This window comes from Balaenoptera acutorostrata, chromosome 8, assembly GCF_949987535.1.
Source record: "Balaenoptera acutorostrata chromosome 8, mBalAcu1.1, whole genome shotgun sequence".
In the NCBI taxonomy this organism is placed as follows: domain Eukaryota; kingdom Metazoa; phylum Chordata; class Mammalia; order Artiodactyla; family Balaenopteridae; genus Balaenoptera; species Balaenoptera acutorostrata.
In genome coordinates, this window is record NC_080071.1 from 12,692,775 (window position 1) to 12,715,618 (window position 22,844).

The following is a 22,844-nucleotide window of genomic DNA, read 5'->3' on the forward strand; positions in this document are numbered from 1 at the left end:
ATTTTTCTGATGATTAGTGATGTTGAGCATCCTTTCATGTGTTTGTTGGGAGTCTGTATATCTTCTCTGGAGAAATATCTATTTAGATCTTCTGCCCATTTTTGGATTGGGTGTTTGTTTTTTTGATATAGAGCTGCCTGAGCTGCTTGTATATTTTAGAGATTACTCCTTTGTCAGTTGCTTCGTTTGCAAATATTTTCTCCCATTCTGAGGGTTGTCTTTTCATCTTGTTTATGGTTTCCTTTGCTGTGCAAAAGCTTTTAAGTTTCATTAGGTCCCATTTGTTTATTTGTGTTTTTATTTCCATTTCTCTAGGGGCTGGGTCAAAAAGGATCTTGCTGTGATTTATGTCATAGAGTGTTCTGCCTATGTTTTCCTCTAAGAGTTTTATAGTGTCTGGCCTTACATTTAGGTCTTTAATCCATTTTGAGTTTATTTTTGTGTATGGTGTTAGGAAGTGTTCTAATTTCATTCTTTTCCATGTAGCTGTCCAGTTTTCCCAGCAACACTTATTGAAGAGGCTGTCTTTTCTCCATTGTATATTCTTGCCTCCTTTATCAAAGATAAGGTGGCCACATGTGCGTGGGTTTATCTCTGGGCTTTCTATCCTGTTCCATTGATCTATATTTCTGTTTTTGTGCCAGTACCACAGTATTATTACGGTAGCTTTGTAGTATAGTCTGAAATCAGGGAGCCTGATTCTTCCAGCTCCATTTTTCTTAAGATCGCTTTGGCTATTTGGGGTCTTCTGTGTTTCCATGCAAATTGTGAAATTTTTTGTCCTAGTTCTGTGAAAAATGCCATTGGTAATTTGATAGGGATTGCATTGAATCTGTAGATTGCTTTGGGTAGTGTAGTCATTTTCATAATGTTGATTCTTCCAATCCAAGAACATGGTATATCTCTCCATCTGTTTGTATCATCTTTAATTTCTTTCATCAGTGTCTTATAGTTTTCTGCATACAGGTTTTTTGTCTCCTTAGATAGGTTTATTCCTAGGTATTTTATTCATTTTGTTGCAGTGGTAAATGGGAGTGTTTCCTTAATTACTCTTTCAGATTTTTCATCATTAGTGTATAGGAATGCAAGAGATTTCTGTGCATTAATGTTATATCCTGGTACTTTACCAAATTCATTGATTAGTTCTAGTAGTTTTCTGGTAGCATCTTTAGGATTCTCTATGTATAGTATCATGTCATCTGCAAACAATGATAGTTTTACTTCTTCTTTTCCGATATGGATTCCTTTTATTTCTTTTTCTTCTCTGACTGCCGTGGCTAGGACTTCCAAAACTATGTTGAATGATAGCTGTGAAAGTGGGTAACCTTGTCTTGTTCCTGATGTTAGTGGAAAAGGTTTCAGTTTTTCACCATTGAGAACGATCTTGGCTGTGGGTTTGTCATATACGGCCTTTATTATGTTGAGGTAAGTTCCCTCTATGCCTACTTTCTGGAGGTTTTTTATCATAAATGGGTGTTGAATTTTGTCGAAAGCTTTTTCTGCATCTACTGATATGATCATATGGTTTTTCTCCTTCAATTTGTTAATATGGTTTATCACATTGATTGATTTGCATATATTGAAGAATCCTTGCATTCCTGGGCTAAACCCCACTTGATCATGGTGTGTGATCCTTTTAATGTGCTGTTGGATTCTGTTTGCTAGTATTTTGTTGAGGATTTTTGCATCTATGTTCATCAGTGATATTTGCCTGTAGTTTTTTTTCTTTCTGACATCTTTGTCTGGTTTTGGTATCAGGGTGATGGTGGCCTCATAGAATGAGTTTGGGAGTGTTCCTCCCTCTGCTATATTTTGGAAGAGTTTGAGAAGGATAGGTGTTAGCTCTTCTCTAAATGTTTGATAGAAGTCGCCTGTGAAGCCATCTGGTCCTGGGCTTTTGTTTATTGGAAGATTTTTAATCACACTCTCAATTTCAGGCCTTGTGATTGGTCTGTTTATATTTTCTATTTCTTCCTGGTTCAGTCTCGGAAGGTTGTGCTTTTCCAAGAGCTTGGCCATTTCTTCCAGGCTGTCGATTTTATTGGCATATAATTGCTTGTAGTAATTGCTCATGATCCTTTGTATTTCTGCAGTGCCCGTTGTTACTTCTCCTTTTTCATTTCTAATTCTATTGGTTTGAGTCTTCTCCCTGTTTTTCTTGATGAGTCTGGCTAATGGTTTATCAATTTTGTTTATCTTCTCAAAGAGCCAGCTTTTAGTTTTATTGATCTTTGTGATTGTTTCCTTCATTTCTTTTTCATTTATTTCTTATCTGATTTTTATGATTTCTTTCCTTCTGCTAACTTTTGGGTTTTTTGTTTTTCTTTCTCTAATTTCTTTAGGTGTAAGGTTAGGTTGTTTATTTGAGTTGTTTCTTGTTTCTTGAGGTAGGATTGTATTGCTATAAACTTCCCTCTTAGAACTGCTTTTGATGCATCCCATAGGTTTTGGGTCATTGTGTTTTCATTGTCATTTGTTTCTAGGTATTTTTTGATTTCCTCTTTGATTTCTTCAGTGATCTCTTGGTTATTTAGTAGCATATTGTTTAGCCTCCATGTGTTTGTATTTTTTACAGTTTTTTTCCTGTAATTGATATCTAGTCTCATAGCGTTGTGGTCGGAAAAGATACTTGATACGATTTCAATTCTCTTAAATTTACCAAGGCTTGATTTGTAACCCAAGATATGATGTATCCTGGAGAATGTTCCTTGAGCGCTTGAGAAGAAAGTGTATTCTGTTGTTTTTGGATGGAATGTCCTATAAATATCAATTAAGTCCATCTTGTTTAATGTGTCATTTAAAGCTTGTGTTTCCTTATTTATTTTCATTTTGGATGCTCTGTGCATTGGTGAAAACGGTGTGTTAAAGTCCCCTACTATTATTGTGTTACTGTCAATTTCCCCTTTTATGGCTGTTAGCATTTGCCTTATGTATTGAGGTGCTCCTATGTTGGGTGCATAAATATTTACAATTATTATATCTTCTTCTTGGATTAATTTGTTGATCATTATGTACTGTCCTTCTTTGTCTCTTGTAACAGTCTTTATTTTAAAGTCTATTTTGTCTGATATGAGTATTGCTATTCCAGCTTTCTTTTGATTCCCATTGGCAAGGAATATCTTTTTCCATCCCCTCACTTTCAGTCTGTATGTGTCCCTAGGTGTGAGGTGGTCTCTTGTAGACAGCATATATACGGGTGTCGTTTTTGTATCCATTCAGCCAGTCTATGTCTTTTGGTTGGGGCATTTAATCCATTTACATTTAAGGTAATTATTGATATGTATGTTCCTATTACCATTTTCCTAAGAGTTTTGGGTTTATTTTTGTAGGTCTTTTCCCTCTCTTGTGTTTCCTGCCTAGAGAAGTTCCTTTAACATCTGTTGTAAAGCTGGTTTGGTGGTGCTGAACTCTCTCAGCTTTTGCTTGTCTGTAAAGGTTTTAATTTCTTTGTCGAATGTGAGTGAGATCCTTGCTTCGTAGAGTAATCTTGGTTGTGTGTTTTTTCCTTTCATCACTTTAATTATGTCCTGCCACTCCCTTCTGGCTTGCAGAGTTTCTGTTGGAAGATCAGCTCTTAACCTCATGGGGATTGCCTTGTATGCTATTTGTTGCTTTTCCCTTGCTGCTTTTAATATTTTTTCTTTGTATTTAATTTTTGATAGTTTGATTAATATGTGTCTTGGCATGTTTCTCCTTGGATTTATCCTGTATGGGATTCTCTGTGCTTCCTGGACTTGATTATTTCCTTTCCCATATTAAGGAAGTTTTCAAATATAATCTCTTCAAATATTTTCTTAGTCCCTTTCTTTTTCTCTTCTTCTGGGACCCCTATATTTCGAATGTTGGTGTGTTTAATGTTGTCCCAGACATCTCTGAGACTGTCCTCAATTCTTTTCATCTTTTTTCTTTATTCTGCTTTGCAGTAGTTATTTCCGCTAGTTTGTCTTCCAGGTCACTTATCTGTTCTTCTGCCTCAGTTATTCTGCTCCTTCTAGAGAATTTTTAACTTCATTTCTTGTGTTGTTCATCATTGTTTCTTTGCTCTTTAGTTTTTCTAGGTCCTTGTTAAGTATTTCTTGTATTTTCTCCATTCCATTTGCAAGATTTTGGATCTTCAGTATCATTACTCTGAATTGTTTTTCAGGTAGACTGCCTATTTCCTCTTCATTTGTTTGGTCTGGTAGGTTTTTACCTTGCTCCTTCATCTGCTGCGTATTTCTCTGTCTTCTCATTATGCTTAACTTACTGTGTTTAGGGTCTCCTTTTTGCAGGCTGCGGGTTCGTAGTTCCTGTTGTTTCTGGTGTCTGCCCCCGGTGGGTAAGGTTGGTTCAGTGGGTTGTGTAGATTTCCTGGTGGAGGGGACTGGTGCTTGTGTTTTGGTGGATGAGGCTGGATCTTGTCTTTCTGGTGGGCAGGACCGTGTCCGTGTCCGGTGGTGTGTTTTGGGGTGTCTGTGAACTTATTATGATTTTAGGCAGCCTCTCTGCTAACGGGTGGGGGTGTGTTCCTGTCTTGCTAGTTGTTTGGCATGGAGTGTCCAGCACTTGAGCTTGCTGGTTGTTGAGTGGAGCTGGGTCTTAACGTTGAGACGGAGATCTCTGGGAGAGCTCTTGCTGATTGATATTACATGGGGCCGGGAGGTCTCTGGTGGTCCAGCGTCCTGAACTTGGCCCTCCCACCTCAGAGACTCAGGCCTGACATCCGGTTGGAGCACCAAGACCCTTTCAGCCACATGACTCAGAAGAAAAGGGAGAAAAAAAGAAAGAAAGAATAAAATAAAATAAAATAAAATAAAATAAGGTATTAAAATAAAAAAATTAAAGTGTAAAAAAAAGAAAGAGAGCAACCAAACCAATAAACAAATCCACCATGATAACAAGTACTAAAACTATACTAAGATAAACATAAAAATCAGAAACTTGTCAGTTGCATACAGCAAACCCCCAGTCTACAGTTGCTCCCAAAGTCCACCACCTGAATTTTGGGGTGATTCATTGTCTATTCAGATATTCCACAGCTGCAGGGTACATCAAGTTGATTGTGGAGATTTAATCCTCTGCTCCTGAGGCTGCCCGGAGTCGTTTCCCTTTCTCTGTTTTCACAGCTCCTGGGGTTTGGATTTGGCCCCGCCTATGCATGCAGGTTGCCTTCTGGCATCTGTTCTTTGCCCAGACAGGAGGGGGTTAATGGAGCAGCTGATTAGGGGGCTCTGGCTCACTCAGGCTGGGGGGAGGGAGGGGTATGGAATGTGGGGTGAGCCTGCGGCAGCAGAGGCCAACGTGACGTTGCAACAGCCTGTGTGCTGTGTGTTCTCTCAGGGAAGTTGTCCCTGGATCATGGGACCCTGGCAGTGGCAGGCTGCACAGGCTCCTGGGAGGGGAGGTGTGGATAGTGACCTGTGCTTGCACACAGGCTTCTTGGTGGCTGCAGTAGCAGCCTTAGCGTTTCATGCCCATCTCTGGTGTCTGCGCTGATAGCTGCGGCTCACGCCTGTCTCTGAAGCTCGTTTAGGTGGCGTTCTCAATCTCCTCTCCTCGCACACCTGAAACATTGGTCTCTTGCATCTTAGGCAGTTCCAGACTTCTTCCTGGACTCCCTCCTGGCTAGCTGTGGCACACTAACCCCCTTCAGGCTGTGTTCACGCAGCCCAGAGGACCCCAGTCCTCCCCCTGGGATCTGACCTCCTACGCCTGAGCCTCAGCTCCCAGCCCCCACCCGCCTCTCAGGCTGGTGAGTGCTGGTCGGCACCGATCCTCTGTGCAGGAATCTCTCCGCTTTGCCCTCTGCACCCCTGTTGCTGCGCTCTCCTCCTGGTTGCTGCGCTCCCCTGAAGCTTCCCCCCCCCCAACCCCTGTTTCCACTAGTGCAAGGGCTTCCTAGTGTGTGGAAACTTTTCCTCCTTCACAGCTCCCTCCCAGAGGTCCAGATCCTGTCCCTATTCTTTTGTCTCTGTTTTGTTTTTTTCTTTTGCCCTACCCAGTTACGTGGGGATTTTCTTGCCTTTTGGGAAGTCTGTCGTCTTCTGCCAGCTTTCAGTAGGTGTTCTGTAGGAGTTTTTCCACATGTAGATGTATTTTTGATGTATTTGTGGGGAGGATGGTGATCTCCACTTCTTACTCCTCTGCCATCTTAAAGGTCTCAGTGTATATCCACTCTTGAAGGAGCTGAATGACCAGCCATTCTGTGCTGTCTTAAAGAATATGTTACTATATATTTTCAGAGTTAAAAGGAAACCTGAATGACTGTCTTATCAATTTCCCATCCTTCAAGCAGAGTCACATATAAGTTAGTTCATACCCGTTAGATATTACCCAATTTTGAACTTTCTCTAGCAAAAGCTTTCCTTCTCAATACCCAACTTCTAGTAAATTTAGCAAACCTCACAGTGAGGAAAACCTTCATAAATAACTTCCCTTTCAATCAGGTCCATTTTTTGCTTCTGTCCTCTACAGAGGGCAGCTGGTTCAAGTGTGTTTGAGATTCTTGACTTTCTTTTGACCATTTTAACATCTACATTGATTTTGGAGATTTTGTTTTATTCTTCTTTTTCTTCCTTTTTGTCAAAAGCATTTTGTCATCTGGCTTTTTTATTTTTCTTTAAGTTAAATACATTAATCTTGATTGGAGAATATTAGGACAGCATTTGAGATAAGTTGAGACCCCCTAGGATGTTTTATATTTGACCTTGGGATTCATTGCTTTATGTGTAGTAATATTTTGAGTTCTTGAAAGTTGCCAGTGATACTTATATCTTACTCTTTTCTTAGTCAGATTACTTGATTTTCCCTAATATTTCTCATAACTACATAAGATGTATATAGTTATGATAGTTTTATACATGCTAACCATGTAAGCAGAATATGTATTATCAATATTATCAATATGTATTATCTAAAAATAGATTGATATTTTTCCCTAAAGAACTGTCTGAACTAAATATCTTTATAGATTTATAATTCAAGTGATTAAAGGTAGGGATATTGATCTTTAATATGTAAATAGGTTATATTTTACAACAGTAAATAATCAGCAAATTTTAATTTTGTCTATTTTTTATCCGGTTTTAGAATGTAAATGATGCCAAGGAACTTAATCTTAAAATATTGTAATTCATGTAGTTGACGAAAAATATTTTTATGTTGTATAAGGGAATCAAACTTTTATTTTTATTTTTTTAATAAATTTATTTTTTATTTTATTTATTTTTTGGCTGCATTGGGTCTTCATTGCTGTGCGCGGGCTTTCTCTAGTTGCAGCGAGTGGGGGCTACTCTTCATTGTAGTGTGCAGGCTTCTCATTGCGGTGGCTTCTCTTGTTGCGGAGCACTGGCTCTAGGCACGTGGGCTTCAGTAGTTGTGGTGCGCAGGCTCAGTAGTTGTGGCTCACGGGCTCTAGAGCGCAGGCTCAGTAGTTGTGGTGCATGGGCTTAGTTGCTCCGCGGCATGTGGGATCTTCCTGGACCAGGGCTCAAACCCGTGTCCCCTGCATTGGCAGGTGGATTCTTAACCACTGTACCACCAGGGAAGCCCGGAATCAAACTTTTTTAAAAAAATTATTATACTGTGTCCCACATCTAATAGGATTTTGTTTATTTTATTACTATTTTTTATAAGGGCATAACATTTTGCCATAAAATGGAATTGTTTGGACTGGTTCTTTGGTTTAGAATGATAGGTAATACTGTTTCTCTCTCTCTCTTTTTTTTCTCTCTTTACTGTGAGAAGCTGTATCTGATGTTTTATCTGTTTTATCTTGCTATAAAAAGATTCAGTCTATCCAATTAGTTAATTTTTTGAAGCTGGCATTATGGCAGCCCATTCATTTGAGTCTCACCCTATAGCTTAAGCAATCAATTCAGTTTGCATGGAAAGGGCATAAGGACAGAAACGTTGTGAAAATTCTCACTGAAGGAAGAATAGTGAAGCTGGAATCATCGTTTGTCCTGATTTATCTCAGTTTCCTTTAATATGGGAATATTAATGCTCTCTTTGTTCACTCCAAAATTATGTTTTAAGTTTAAATCCACATCTAGATTTAGGATTATTTTTTAGTTTTGAAGAGCAGGTCGGCATTTTCCATCTCAGACATCATGTTTATTAGAAATCTAGGCTGTGCCACTTGAGTAGAGGAATTTCTTAACTCCAAAATTTATGAGACTTCTGTCTATTAGGAGAAAAATATGGGATTTTCTTTCCTTAAAGCATGTTTTTATTGGGACAGCCTGTTTGCTGTTGCAGCTTAAAACTGATCCCCAAAGAGTAAAACCTCAATGAATCATTGGGTTGCTTGCCTTGGAGCAAGGCCAGGAGCAGTACGTTTTCAAGACAAACAGTGCTTGGGCTGAAAGAATGGCACAGATTTCTCAGGTGGAGTGTTCTCACTCCCCTTCCGACATGTACTATATTACAGTGTCTTACAGATAAGCCTTGAGGGAAAGCTAGCCTGAAATAACTTTATTTCATGATAGTTATTTCCTGGATGTTTTAGCCAAATGTTTCTTGAATAGTCCGGAGAACATGGCTTTGAATTCATTGACACTCACTGGTTGATGCCTGTTTTTATGTTCATCTCCACATTTTAATAACGCAGGGGCCCTGATACCTGTTTTGTTCATTGCTGTATCCTGACTCCTAGCACAGGGCCTTGCCCAGACCAGGTGCTTATACACATAGATTGAATGCATATTGAATGAATGAATTCAGGTTCACATCAATTGAAATTTGATTATAAACATAAGTCTAGGATGCTGTAAATGCAGCCAAATTATACCAGACTGGAACTTTTGGTCTTTATAATTGGCCATGTTTATGCCTTCTGAATAACCATACTGTGGTAGTTATGAGTCGACTCATTCTTGTTTATTCGTCCCTTCATTCATCCAAAAGATATTTATTTATTACTTTGTCCATGGTTGGCATTATGCCAACCATTATGCTATAGCCTCTCGGATATATCAGGATTCATGAGGCATTTGCCCGCTCTCCTTGTTCTTGCCATTCTGTATTTGGTTTGTTTAAGGTAAGCACAAAAATATTTACAAAATAAGGTCAATAAGGTGGAGACTGAAATGGTCAGAGTAGGGAGAAATCATGCATTGCTAAGGGATAGAAGAGGTTTACTGAGGAAGCTAGGACTCAAGGATGCGTAGGATTTCAGAAGGTAAAATTGGTGACAGAGAGCTTCCCAGTGCTGTATGAGTAGTGTGCATGAGTGTGTGAGTGTGTGTGTGTGTGTGTGTGTGTGTGTGTGTGTACATTTGAACATTTCACTGGAGAGAAGAGGAATGGGGCAGAAAAAGAGAAATATGTTCCAAGACAAATTAATTGTTTTACCTATGTTAGCACTCTCTCTTACTCTATTACTATATCTGAGGAGATTGGAGACCCCTGGGGTTAGTGCTTTCGTCTTTGCATTCTCCATGATCCTTTGTCAGTATGTGCTCATGGTCAGGTTTCTGGAACTTACAGTGGCTTCTTTGGATTGAGAGTGCTGCTGACTGGTATAATAATGCATTGTTTGGGAGACCAAGATTAGAGACATTTAGTTGTTTCTGCTTGCTCATCTCACCAAAATCAACTGTTAATCACAACCTAGTTCAGTTTTTCTAAGTAAGAATGTTACACCTGGGGATTATTTGTGGACATTTTCTTAGAGTACAAAAGTATCTCTTTAAAGCATTGAGCAGATTTTAACAGAAGATAATGCTTGTGATTTTAAAGTTAATACAGTAACAAGCAAACATCATACATTCCCTGAACTTTCATATGAATAAACTTTAATTTATTTGCTCATTTTATTTTTTCAAATCAATTTTACTAATGTGTATTCATGGAATCTTGTTGACATTTTCTTTATTATCTAAAACTATACCTTGTTTTCATGCTAAAGTGTTCTCCCCATATTCAGGGACCGATGTGTACAGTGAGTTGTTCTAGATCAGGCATTTATAAAAAGATGATGGGTGTACTTGGTGCAGTCCATATATCCTGTGGAATTATATGAAATCCTACATGCACACAGTCAGTCCTCATTATTCATGGATTCTGTATATGAAAATTTGCCTACTTAATAAAATTTTTTGTAACCTCCAAATCAGTACTCATAGCACTTCTGCAGTCGTTAGCAGACATGCACAGAGCAGCAAAAATTTGAAGTTGCCCAACATACACTCCCAGCTGAGGTCCACCAAGGCAACCCTTACCTTCCTGTTTCAGTGCTCAGACTGTAAACGTGTCTTTTTCATAGTCTGTTTGGTGCCATGTTTTTCATATTTTTGTGCTTTCGATGGGTGATTTTCCTGTTTGAAATGACCCCCAAGCATACTGCTAAAGTGTTGTCTCGTGTTTCTAAGAGCAAGAAGGCTGTGCTGTGCCTTATGGAGAAAATATATGTGCCAGATCAGCTTCATTCTGGCATGAGTTATGGTGCTCTGACTGTGAGTTCAATGTTAATGAATCAACAGTATATATTAAATAAGGTGTCTTTAAACAGAAACACACATAAAACAAAGTTATGTATTGATTGGTTGATGAAAATGTTGTGTCCAGACGCTCACAGGAACCTAACCCTGCGTTTCCCCTAGTGATGGTTTAGTATTCGCTAATTCAGTGTTCCTGGTGACTGTATAGAGCATAACTCCAGTGAATAACAAGAATTGAGGTGCACATGTCTTTCTGGAGCGAGAGACCGTAATACTCCTCAGATTCTCCACGGGGACTGTGACTCCCTCGAAGCCTAAGAGCCCTTGTTTCTCTTCAGGAGTTCTTCCCATTCTGGTATTCTCGGACGACTAGGCCTGCTATGTAGAAACTGGAGCTAGCGTGCTGGTACTGAAGTGTTAAAGAAAGAGAGCAACACAGAGATCCGGAAACCAGAGATCCACATCTCCACGTCTCCACTGACTGAGTAATCTCACCATTACTGACTTTTGTAGTCAGATGGAGCTGGTTTGAATCCTAATTTTTCAGTTTACTAGCTTTGTGTTCCTTGGCAAAAATGTTTGACCTCTTTGAGTTTGAGTTTTCTTCTATGTCAAGTAGACACAATAATACCTACCTTGGAAGGTTATTTTAAAGATTAAGTTAGAGGATGAGTTTAAAGAACGATGTAAAGTCCCTGGGAACAGTCAAAACCATTATTATAAATGTCATTATGGTACAGTATACACTTAATAGATCATTGTTTCTCTCTTTTTCTCCTTCCCACTTGGGAATAGCGTGAGATCCATTTTCTAATACCTGGATTAATTAAATTAACTCTGGAATTGCCTCTTTCCCGCAATAACTAGTGGAGAAAGCAGGACGTGCTCTCAGGGCTCTGGTTTTCTTCCTGCTGATTTCTCTGGTCCGGAGCGCCACTGCAGTGATGATGGATGACTGGAGCTCTGGGTGGCACTGATGGGGAGCACTGTTTTGGTTACAAGGGGGATAACCATCCCCAACTCCTGACCAAGAACGGAGGGCTCATGCTTCAGTGCTCTCCCAGGTGCCTGTCTCCCAAAGGGAAGATGGGGTGACTGTAGCAGTTCAGAGGCCTGTGAATGACACTCAGATGCCCTCTTCACATCCACCTGAAGGGGACTCTTAGGATTTCACTTTCCTAATTTGAGAACCTGAAACCCCATTTCTCTTTAAGAATGTCTTAGGCTAATTATTTCCCTTAGCATTTCAGAATTCCCCTGACATCTTAAATATGTAAGACAACGTAAGTATGATGACACACCATTGAAGGATGAGGTTTTCTGCATTAATGGATTTTCCAGGTGAAACTGGTCCCTTGCTGTGTTTTGCTTTAATAATTTCATAGAAATGGTCATAAGTTGTATTACACACTTTTTTGACATCTTATATGTGTTTAAATAAAGTGGATAATTTAAACTTTTCTTGATTACTTATGCGTGAACTGCTGTACTATGTTATAGAACATAGCAACTCCCTCAGAGCCTGCTAAAGCTCGTAGATGAATTGCCACATATATTAATAACCTCAGTTTGCTTACTTTGAGGTTTTTTTTAAATGTTGTTGGATTTTTGTTACTAGGTGACATAAGTAGGTGAGGAATGCCAATGTAGTTCACATTCTTGAATGAGTTATGGTAAAAATGATAAAGTAAGTTCTGATTATTTGCATATCAACACAATCCCAACCATTTGCATCCATATTTGTTTGTAAATTTATTGACATTATCATATTTATGAATATAAAGTACTGTAGCATTATAGTAATACATTTGATATTTATATTTAATATATTAATATAACATATTTGAATGGATTAAAATATACACAGGACTTTAATATATATTTTTCCCTCATTCCTATGAATTCTTGCTCCACATAAGCCAATGAAATAGGCCTAGGATATTTTGTGGCCCGGGGTGAAGCTGGTTACTGAGGAGTTTGAAACCTCAAGATAGCCCCACAATTTTACTATGAATTGGATGCGTTAGTCATAAATATGTTTCCTCAGAGTGCAGTATTTATATACCAATTCCTGTCTAGTTCTAGGCCTCTGAAGTTGACCCTTAGGCGCTACCATTTTCTGTCTAGAGGTGACATTATACCCAAGGGCTCATAGAATGACCTCACTCCTTTTAGGTCTGGCAAAATTAACATTTTGTCTGCAATATAACCTCACTCAATTAAAAAAAAACAACAATGGCCAGAATATAAATAAAAAGAACAGCAGGCTTTACTCTCCAGTGTGTCTCTTTTGCCCGGGATGGAAATGACCCAACTCAAAAGCCCCTGTGCTGATTTACTTACTTTGGTGCTAGCTGAGTGAAGCTGGACCTGGCAGGCAAACTTGCAGTTTCTCTCCGTCCACAACAGCCAAAATGGCCGTCTCTGCATAATTTGAAAACTACACAGTCAGTGAAATACAGACAAAGAAATGTGGTTGCTGTGAAATAAAATGACAATCACAAAGGGAAAGATCAGATGTGAGAGAAGGTGCATTTAATGTAAAAAACACAACTGGGTGTCATTCTATTTCAAAGCAACCTAAGTGGAGAGTGCAAATATAATGCATGATAATGTGGGTGCCCAATTTTGGAAAGTGGTTTTTAAAATGCTGCTGCAGAATGCTATCTAGAGTCTCTTAGGAAAAAGCAAAATCTCATCAGGGACCTTTTCAAGCATCATTTTCTCCTGTTTTAAATGATCTCCCGTGAACTGGCTATTAGTTGACTTGGCATAACACTCTATTATTCATTATTTTGACCGCTTGCAAAAGGAACAAAAGGCCTGTTATTAGTAATTTGCCAATTGTTGGGAGACTTAATCTAGGTACTTACAGAGCTCTTTGCCTCATGCTTATTTTGTTGTATGAAGTCGTATGATCTGAGGGTATTCATGGCCCCCTTGTGCTCAACTCGTATAATCTCTTCTCAAGTGATTAGTGTGGAAGAAATGATTGACTCTGGATACCAGGCCTCTGAGCATATTGAAGAAGCCTTTTCTCCTCACGCAGGAGATTCTGGCTTTGAGGGTAAAGAAGGCTTTTCCCTTTATTTGTGTACAGATTTCTTTCTTCTTCTAAGGGTACAATGAAAATGATTGCATTATTAACAAGGTCATTTGTGACCCACTGAGCACCTCACTGCTTGCTGGATGTGCTGTGTCATATATGGTCCATGCTGTGGTATTACTTTTCAGAAGTCCCCAAATTTCCCTCTAAGGGATTGTAGTCCTATAGGGCAAGTACAGTGCAAGTGACATAAGAGATAAGTTGCAACATGGGTGCAGAGGAGGAAGAAATCTCGTTCACAAGGCAACAGGACAGGTTCCATGAAAGAAATGCCATGTGCAAAGATGATGAGTATAATTTCAATATGCGGAAATTGTAAGGGACTTTAGGATGGGGTTTATAGATAACATAAAGAACGTGAGTAAAGTAGCAGAAGAATAGAACATATTTCTCCAGAAGCCTAGCTATCAGAAGCAACCTAATACAGAATGTCCTAAAAGGATTTTAATTGCTCCTTTTTATGATAATGCATATTGCCGTGGTTCATGTGATGGCGGGGCTTGTGGTCTGGGAACTGTTTGATAGCATCATGTTGACTGATGAATTCTTATAGGTCTTATGCAATGGCTTTGATCCTAATGTACTACCACAGTAATGTCACAGCCGTATTTCATGGTACATGCTAGCTGTGATTGTGCTTGGCCATTTGTCTGATACATAACAACCCTTTTGAAGCTCTGAATCATGATTATGCATATACTTATTTACATACAGTTTATAATGAAAATAAAAAATTGATAGACTACATACAGAATATTTGGATCTGAATCAAATCTTTTAATTCATGTTATTTTGGAGTTAAGATTTCTATATTCTAGAAGTATCATTATTTTTGAACAGATTGGAGATAAAAAAAGTATTCCACTGTAAAAAAGCACAGGCTGAGTTGAAAAAGAAAACAACACAAGAAAAACCAGAAGGTTATCCTTTTGGACTGTATTAGAGAATATTTGTAGGGAAATACAGTAGGTATTTGGGTATCAGGATCAGATTAAATTTGCAATGAAAAATAAAACATAAAAAATTAACTTCAGAAAAGGAAGTTTATACAGAATATATAAGAAACAGCATGTATTATCTTTCAGCTATCTTTCCTCTGGGCTTGAATGTTTTCAAGACTAGCTTGTAGAATGAAATGAGTTTTACGAAGAATTTGAACAACTCAGCATTTTTAAGGATACAATTTGAGTTTAAGTGATCTGCTTTTCTCTTTTTTGGAGAGAGGACGTGCGGGAGTAGGGGAGGGAGAGGGGGAGGGATGGAGGGACTGAGGACCTGGTTTGTTACTATCTAATATGGAGCTTCCATTTTGGGCAGTTTCATGCCAATCCCCATCTCTCTTTCCAGCTCTCTGGCTTTGGGCAAGTTTCCTAAATTCCCTACAACTCTATTTCCTCATCTGCAAAATGGAGATAAAATGCCTGTGTGATAGGGTTGTTGTGACATATTATTACAAACGTAATAATGTACATAAAGTACGTAACTCTGTGTCCAGTATATATTACCCACTCACTCTAGGTATTTATCACATACCCTTTTTGAGCAAAACACTTTGATTTATACTTCTTACTTAATCCTCATAACAGTCCAGTGAATATTATTATGACTCTGAATTTACAGATAAAAATCTTGAAACTTAAGGGACTAAAGTGGTTTTTACAAGTTTAAACAAACCTAAGGGTAATAGCCAGGAGTTCAACTTAGATCTGACAGTTTCAAGCCTGCAAAAACACCATTGCATTAAATTCAGTCATTCCCTCCCCCTCTCTCTCTCCTCTCCTCTCCATTCCCTTTCCTTCTCTCTGTAGTTCTGATTTCTGCAAGTAGAGTCTTTTTTAAAAATGTTCCTCATGATAACACGCAAATCATATGGAATGAAACAATATTTTCATTCCATTAAGTTGAAATAAATATGATGACATCATTATATCTCCAAGCACCATTAATTCCCTTCAAAAATATATCCCATTCTTTATTTTTTATACTCAAGTAATGCATATTAATTGTAGAGACATTAGGAAATATAAATAAAAAATAAATACTCAATATCCAAAGACAATCATAGGTAACATTTTAGTGCGTGTCTTCAATTGATACCTATCCATATACTATTTTTCCCTCTTATAGCAGTATCATATTAGAGTTTGGTTTATAATGGGCTGTTTTTACTTCATGATCATTCAAAACTATCTTTCCAAATTGGTAAATGTACGTCTATGTAATCATGTCTATCAGCTACATAGCATTCCATCGTATAAAGGTACCTGTTTAAATAATCCTTGTTATTGGATACTTATTTTTTTTTCCGGTTTTCTACTTTTATAAGCTGTAGACTCTTGCATATACATTTTTGTGCCATTGACCAATTATATCCTTAGGATAATTCCCTAGAAGTGGGACATATGGGTTGGTGTTTATACCCTTCTCTGGCTCTTAATGTATATTGCCAAATTCCTTCCCTTAAAGAAAGGATCAAATTATACTCCTCCTAGCAATGTATGAGAATGCCCATTTTACACACCCACACTAATGGTTATCAGGCCTTTTAATCTTTGAGAACTCCATTAGGCAAAAAAATAATGTGACTTTATTGCTTTTCTTTGCATTCCAGTGTCTATCCATTCTATAATAATCACATTTCTAAGACTACTATCTAAACAAAATGTAAATTCATTAGGTCAAAGACAAAATCTCTATATACTTAAATATTTATATCTGACATCCTTCTAAAGTAGAATAAATCCCTAAAGAGGCATTTGAGACACTACTTGGCAGAAAACCATGGATTAACAGTATACAACCTTATTAAGAACATCCTTGAATTTTATTTTAAACCTCAAACTCATTGTTCTCAGAGCTCATTTGCTAAAGTAATCTCCTCCTGAGAATGACGAACCCTCCCCTAGGAAGAATCTCAAATGAGAGGAAAGGAGAAGGTTATGGAAGCTAAGCCTTGACATCACCTGACTTTTGTGACCAGGTGGGACTTCAGTCTCCTTCAGTCTTTGTCCCTCTGTGGTCAGTGCCAGAGTGGCCAGGGGTATAATGCCGATGTCTCCTCAGGCCTCAGTGGGAAAAAGGGAAAACCATGCAAAATATGCTTGATAGGTTTGTTTTGGGGAATATTGAAAAGAATTGATAGTCTGACCCTTCATGAATGTGTGTCCCCATTCAAAAAAAGAAAAAAAAAACTTACTAAACAATACATAGCTACTGCTTTGTTTTAAACAAAATTCTTATATTGCCCCACAAAGAAAACACTGGAGTAGTATTGTCTTTCCATATACTCTGCATCAGTTTGCTAAATGATTATTTATGCTGTGCAGTTGGGTTACACCATTTACACACAGACACACACACACACACACTCACACACATCTCACTAGGTGCCGAAAAATAATGGCCAGGTACCACTAAGAAGATAATGTCTTTAGGGTCCTTAAACAATTAACCTCAATTTGGAAACTGAGCAAGTCTAAGCTATGTTTTGCTAAACATGATTTTTCCACTTAATTTTACCCTTCCTCCGTATTATTTAAACCATCATGTAATTTCAAATTTCATACCAAAAATTAATTTATATTTGAATCAGCAGCACTTTATTTATTAAGAGGCACATATCGTTTAAATAGACTTCCTTAGAATAGGAAGTTTCATTTAGCTAAATCTAAGGAAACAAAGATAGTCAACTCTTTGTTTGATTATAGCCTGGGATCTCATATTATCCGAGCGCATTCCTTGACTAAACCAGGCACATTTAATGATTGGTCAAACCAGGTTCAAGAGAAAAGTACTGCTCTGTTATTAAAAGGAAACTTAATGATTGCATCTCCATTGGGAACATCATAAAATCCATAATAAAGTTTACTTTGTGCACTGACCACAGGGTACTTGATCTTGCCATTCCATGGTGCTTCTCATACTTCAAAGGTTGAAAGCACAGTGAAATTTCAGTCAGCCACCTTTGGTTCCATTTCCTGGGAATGAGATAGCTTAAGTCTGTGAATTACTCAAAAAGAATCAAAATGTGAGTGCAATGATAGATGTTGGTGTTTTGTTTTGTTTTTTCTCCAATGTATATAAAAAGGCACCTTTTCCAAATGCTCCCTGTTTGTGTTCAAAATGAGCTAGAGGAACTCTACAGCATATTCACTGTGAAGGAATCAAGAATTATAAAACACTTAGAGTTTATGAAGGAACAAAACATCACAAAACTGTGGAGTGATACCCCAGATTCACTGAATAATCTGAGAAAGGAATGGAAGGAATAATATGAGCTAACACTTATATGGTGCTTATTATGTGCTAGATACTGTTTTTAGTGCTTAATAGGTATTAATTCTTTCAACGCTCCAGACAGCCCTGTGAGGTATTTTATTTGTCCAAGAGATCAGTAAGACACAGAGAGGTTAAATACCTTGCCAAAGATCACAGAGCTGGTAAATGGCAGGACTGTAATATGAATTTTCTTCTGATTTAAGATGGTACGTCTAGATGGCCAGGTGAAAACCGAGCACTGCCGAGCAAGCCCCAAGGAAAAGTGCAGCCTCCACACGAAGTTTTATTATTGGCTTCTGAGGAAGTGGTAAGTTTGCAAATATCATCACACATTTAAATGCTTTAAGAACTAGTGTGACAGCTTGACATTTGGGGAAGAAACTGTGCTGGTTTCTAAGGTCTGAGTCTACCACTAAATATCTGGGGAATCTGGGTTAAAACATGTCATTTTCTGGGGCTCAGTTTCTTCTGTGTAAAACAAAAGGGATGGATGATGTGCAAAAAGAGATTCTACAATTCTTTTATGAGACAGGCACTTAAGCACACTGTTGTGGTCTGGTGGGGAAATCTTTCTGTCTACAGAGACCTCACAGAGGACACAACGGTAGTGTTCTCTGCCATGAAGTGGATTCAGTGAAAGGACTTGATCGTATTCTGAGATACTTCACGGTCTTTGCCTTCTCTAAATTCTTCACCTATGAAACAGGTTAAAGCAGAAAGGATAGTGGCAATTGTAGGTTCAGGACATAGTGGAGCAAACCCTTCTTGTTTCTCTTGGGGATAAGCTTCAGTGATGGGGGGAGGGTATTGATACCAGCGACAGACACATATTCTTATCTGAAATTCAGATCAAATGATTCCACCCTTGAGAGCATTCCCTGACAATGGGCTTTCCAGCAGCATGAATCTGCCAACAGAGGCCAGTAGTTAATTTCAATCAGCCGGCTTTGCTGGTATTGCTGCTCCCATTTTAGATTTACAAAGCCATTCTTGATGAAGACAATAAAAGCCCCCTTTTCCTCTTGTGCTGCATTATGCTCTGACACTTTATCAAAGCACACAGACAGAGGGTTGTTCTTAACCATATATAAAATGGAGCAAGCTCACAAATCATGCTTTGATATTGCACTGAGGAAACACCAAGGTCAAAAGGTAAATCTGTGGTGAAACAGTATTGATTAATTGCTGTAAGAAAGGTCAAGCTAATCTTTATCTTGCCTGAAAGACTAGTTCTACATGGCAGGTCTGTTGAAATGGTTCCTATGTAAAAAGATTAAAAGGAAACCTAATGCAAAGACAATGGGGAAATCTCATCAATCACTCAGGAAGTTAAAGCACTAAAACAGGAACTGGAAGGTGGATGTTATTTAGATTTCTGTGTATTTTGAATAGGCTTTCTTGGAAATACCTTCACCAGTGAAGCAGTTGTAGGAGAAGTAAAGGCAGTGATGTAAAGCCTTAGCCCTGCCCCAAGAAGACCAGAAAAGGGGGCTTCATATTCCTCTTTCCAACAAGGCTGAAATCTGTTGAAGCAGAAGACCTAACTTGTCTGACCTTCAGGTCCTGCCCGGGTTAAAGACTGTTGCAGTGTTTCTCACAAGAAGGCTTCCGTATCGTATCTCCAGGGTCTGGTGGGAAGAGGAAGAGGAAGAGGGAATTATCCCCTCCATACCTTGAGATGCACAGACAACTAAGAACAGCTTGCCCAACCCACTTCTGGCCCAAGAGAGAGAATGAGGTTTCAGAGGTAAAATTTAGGATTCGGAGAAAACAAAGAAACAAAGGAGGAAGGACTAGTGGCTGGGGGGAGAAAGAAAAATATAGGGACCACGAGGACAGGATGCCAATCCTGAATTACAGCTCTGTTGAATGAGAAGAAGGCCAGGGATGGTAGTGGGAGGGGTTGGAAATGGGAATGAATGCTGGAGGTTTTGTCTCCTTATGCTCAAATCTGAAAAGACCTTCTGTAAGTGTCTGAACCTGAATAGGCTAGCCTATGGTGTAGTCTTAAGCAAACCCAGAAACCTCAGAGGCTCACTATGAGTTTATTTTTGGCCCTGGGTGATACTCCTGCCTCTTACAGCTGTGGCATTTGGAACATGTAGCCTTACCACGGCAATGAGGAGATGCCTGAGATTTTTTTTCCAGTGTTATTGAAAAATAATTGACATACATCACTATATAAGTTTAAGGCATACAGCATGATGATTTGATTTACATATATTGTGAAATGATGACCACAATAGGTTCAGCTAACATCCATCTTCACATGAGATGTTTTGAAGGACAGATCTGGAAGTAGATTACATCATCTTTCTTATATCCTACTGTCCTGGATACAGTCACAAAACCTTCAGCTAACTGCAAGGGAGACTGGGAAATATGCCATAAAATGTTACTTGTCTAGGTTTACCTTAGAACACCAGGGATTTAGGTTTTCACAAAGAAAAGTTTCCAAAGACTGCATTGTTAAATATTGGAAGGAGCTACCATGGGATGTTTAGAGAACTTTATTGCTGTTCTGTCAGATACTCAAGGTAGGAGATCAGACTCATTTTTCTATAAGTTCTATTCTTTATACAATTTTATGCTTCTGTAACTATATAGGCTTTTTGTTTGCAAGGGAAAACATGAAAAGTAAGCTAGATATTTGGAATTATTTTCTTATCAAACTGATTTAATTATCCATGGCTACTTCCTACAAGTAGGGAAATTTTATATTAAGAAAGCAGAGACACACACACAAAAATGGAATCAGAAATTAAATGTGTTTTATTCACAGATTTATCCATTTTGTGGCTTAAGGCCAGCATTTTTAATAATAAACACTTAAAGACATAAATCATAATTTGGTACAAATCCATATGTAAAATATAAGATCTAACCTTAGCATCATAGTCACCGGAAATCTGATTGTATGTGGCACATTTTGCATTTTTGTGTTATTTGCTTCAGTATATGTTAATAGATGGTAATTATATGCTTTTCATTTGGACAGCCCTTATCCAAAAACGATTTAATATTCGCACATCTAATGGGTCACGCACAGCTATTGATCATTTGGATCAGAGTTCAGTTTGAACTGCTGCTGGTTAGATTAGAAATTGTAATCATGGTAAAAGATAAATTACAAGGTCTCTGAAGATCAGTTCTGTTTTCAGATTAGATGTACTTTTAGATATGAAACATCAAATAGGGGAGGTTAGAGAAGAGCTGTGATGGTGTCATTTTGTGGGTTTTCTAAGGAATATATCCAGAGATCCTTGCTACCCTTTCCCCCACTGTATCAGGAATGTGAAATTTATAGGGAATGACATTTTATTACAATAAAGATGGTGAAAAATTCATAAATTATTTGTGAATTAGAAAAGGATGCTTATTTATATTTTGTAAGTATAAATTTTGGTATAATAAATCAAATGCTCTACAATTAAAGTTATGCAATTTTTAATATATAGAGATTTGGTTTGGATTAGAGGAATCTAAATGAAGATTAATTTAGATGAAGCAAACCTCTGGTGACTTCAATATTAAAAGGATTTTATCTTTGCTTTAAAAAATTATTTTTGTCTAATTATAAAAGAAATACATTCTCATTGTAGAAAATTTGGAAAATCCAGAAAACTCTATTCAAGAAAACAAAGAACATTCACATTCCTAAACCCAAATGTGTTGCTATTAACATCTTGAATCATCTCATTTCAATCCTTTTCTTTGAAATTTTTTATGAAATATTTCAAACATACACAAATATAGAAAATGATATAACAAAGCCACACACACATCTACCACCTAGATTTAAATATGTTACCTTTTTGCTATATTTACTTCAGAATCTCTTACTGATAAATACATATATTATAGATATAGATACAGATACTCCACTTCTTTCTCCTCCCTCCTTTTTCCAGACTTATTATTGTGACATTTCCGTTTTGTAATTTTGCTATTATCATCCATAAACAATATATAAAATTGTTTTTACATTTAAAAAGTATATGTCTTAGCAGCAGCAGCAGCATCATGGTGAACACTTACTAAGTACTTACTGCCTTTCAGGCACTGTCCTGAGGCATAGTACACGAACTAACTGTAGAAGGTGGGTGCTATTATTATCATCCTCATTTTATAAACAAGGGAACTGAGTTACAGAGAGGTTAATTAACTTGCTCAAGGTCATACCCCTGCTCTTTTCTAACTTGCTTTTTTATGCAACACTGTGTTTTTAGATTTATCCATGTTGATACACATGACTCTAATTCATTTATTGTAACTGCTGTATAGTATTCTATTATATCAATGTCACAGTTGATTCCCCTACTGAGAGAACTTTGAAAATCCTTTATGTATCCCTTATGCGTATCTGTGAGAGTTTCTTTAGGGGAGTTACATAGAAGTTAAATAGACATAGAAGTTACATAGAAGTTAAATTACTAGGTTTTTAGATTCTATATAATTATAGAAAAATTTATATATTGATCTTATAGCCATCTCATTGCTTTGCTAAACTTTGTTATTAATTCTAGTTATCTGTGTTTTTTTCTATGCTGACAGTTATATTTTCTGTGAATAGTGACAGTTTTTTCCTTCTGTTTCAGTTTTACATATTTTCATCTCTTTCCTTCTCCCTCCCTCCCTCCCTCCCTCCCTCCCTCCCTCCCCTCCCCTCCCTCCCTCCCTTCCTTCCTTCCTTCCTCTCTGTCTCTGTCTCTCTTTTCTTTCTTCTCTTACTAGGCCAAGGCACCTAGTTCAATGTGGAGGAGGGGTGGTGACAGAGATAATAGTTGTCTGTTTCCTAATTGTAAAGAGAATGCCTTATTAAGTGTGTGTTTGTTGCTGGTTTGCAGTAAGTACTCCTTAGGTTGAGGAAGCTTCCTCTATTTTTAGCTTGTTAAGAGATTGGTTAGATTTTATTGAATGCTTCTCTGTGCCTTTTGAGAGGATTATATGGTTTTTCTCTTTTAATCTCTTAAAGTGGAAATTATATTAGTACAATTTCTAAATTTTAATAATCTATATATTACTAGAACAGTATTTAA

General features: G+C 37.7%; 1 long non-coding RNA gene across 2 annotated transcripts in view; it reads left to right on the forward strand.

Moving 5' to 3' along the window:
- LOC103006690 (uncharacterized) overlaps nucleotides 1-22,844 on the forward strand; it is a 334,380-nt gene that overhangs the window by 64,709 nt on the left and 246,827 nt on the right. For both annotated transcript variants that reach the window (XR_009009053.1, XR_451077.2), the window contains exon 3: nucleotides 18,009-18,112. This is a non-coding gene — a long non-coding RNA (uncharacterized LOC103006690). The remainder of the gene's footprint in view (nucleotides 1-18,008; nucleotides 18,113-22,844) is intronic.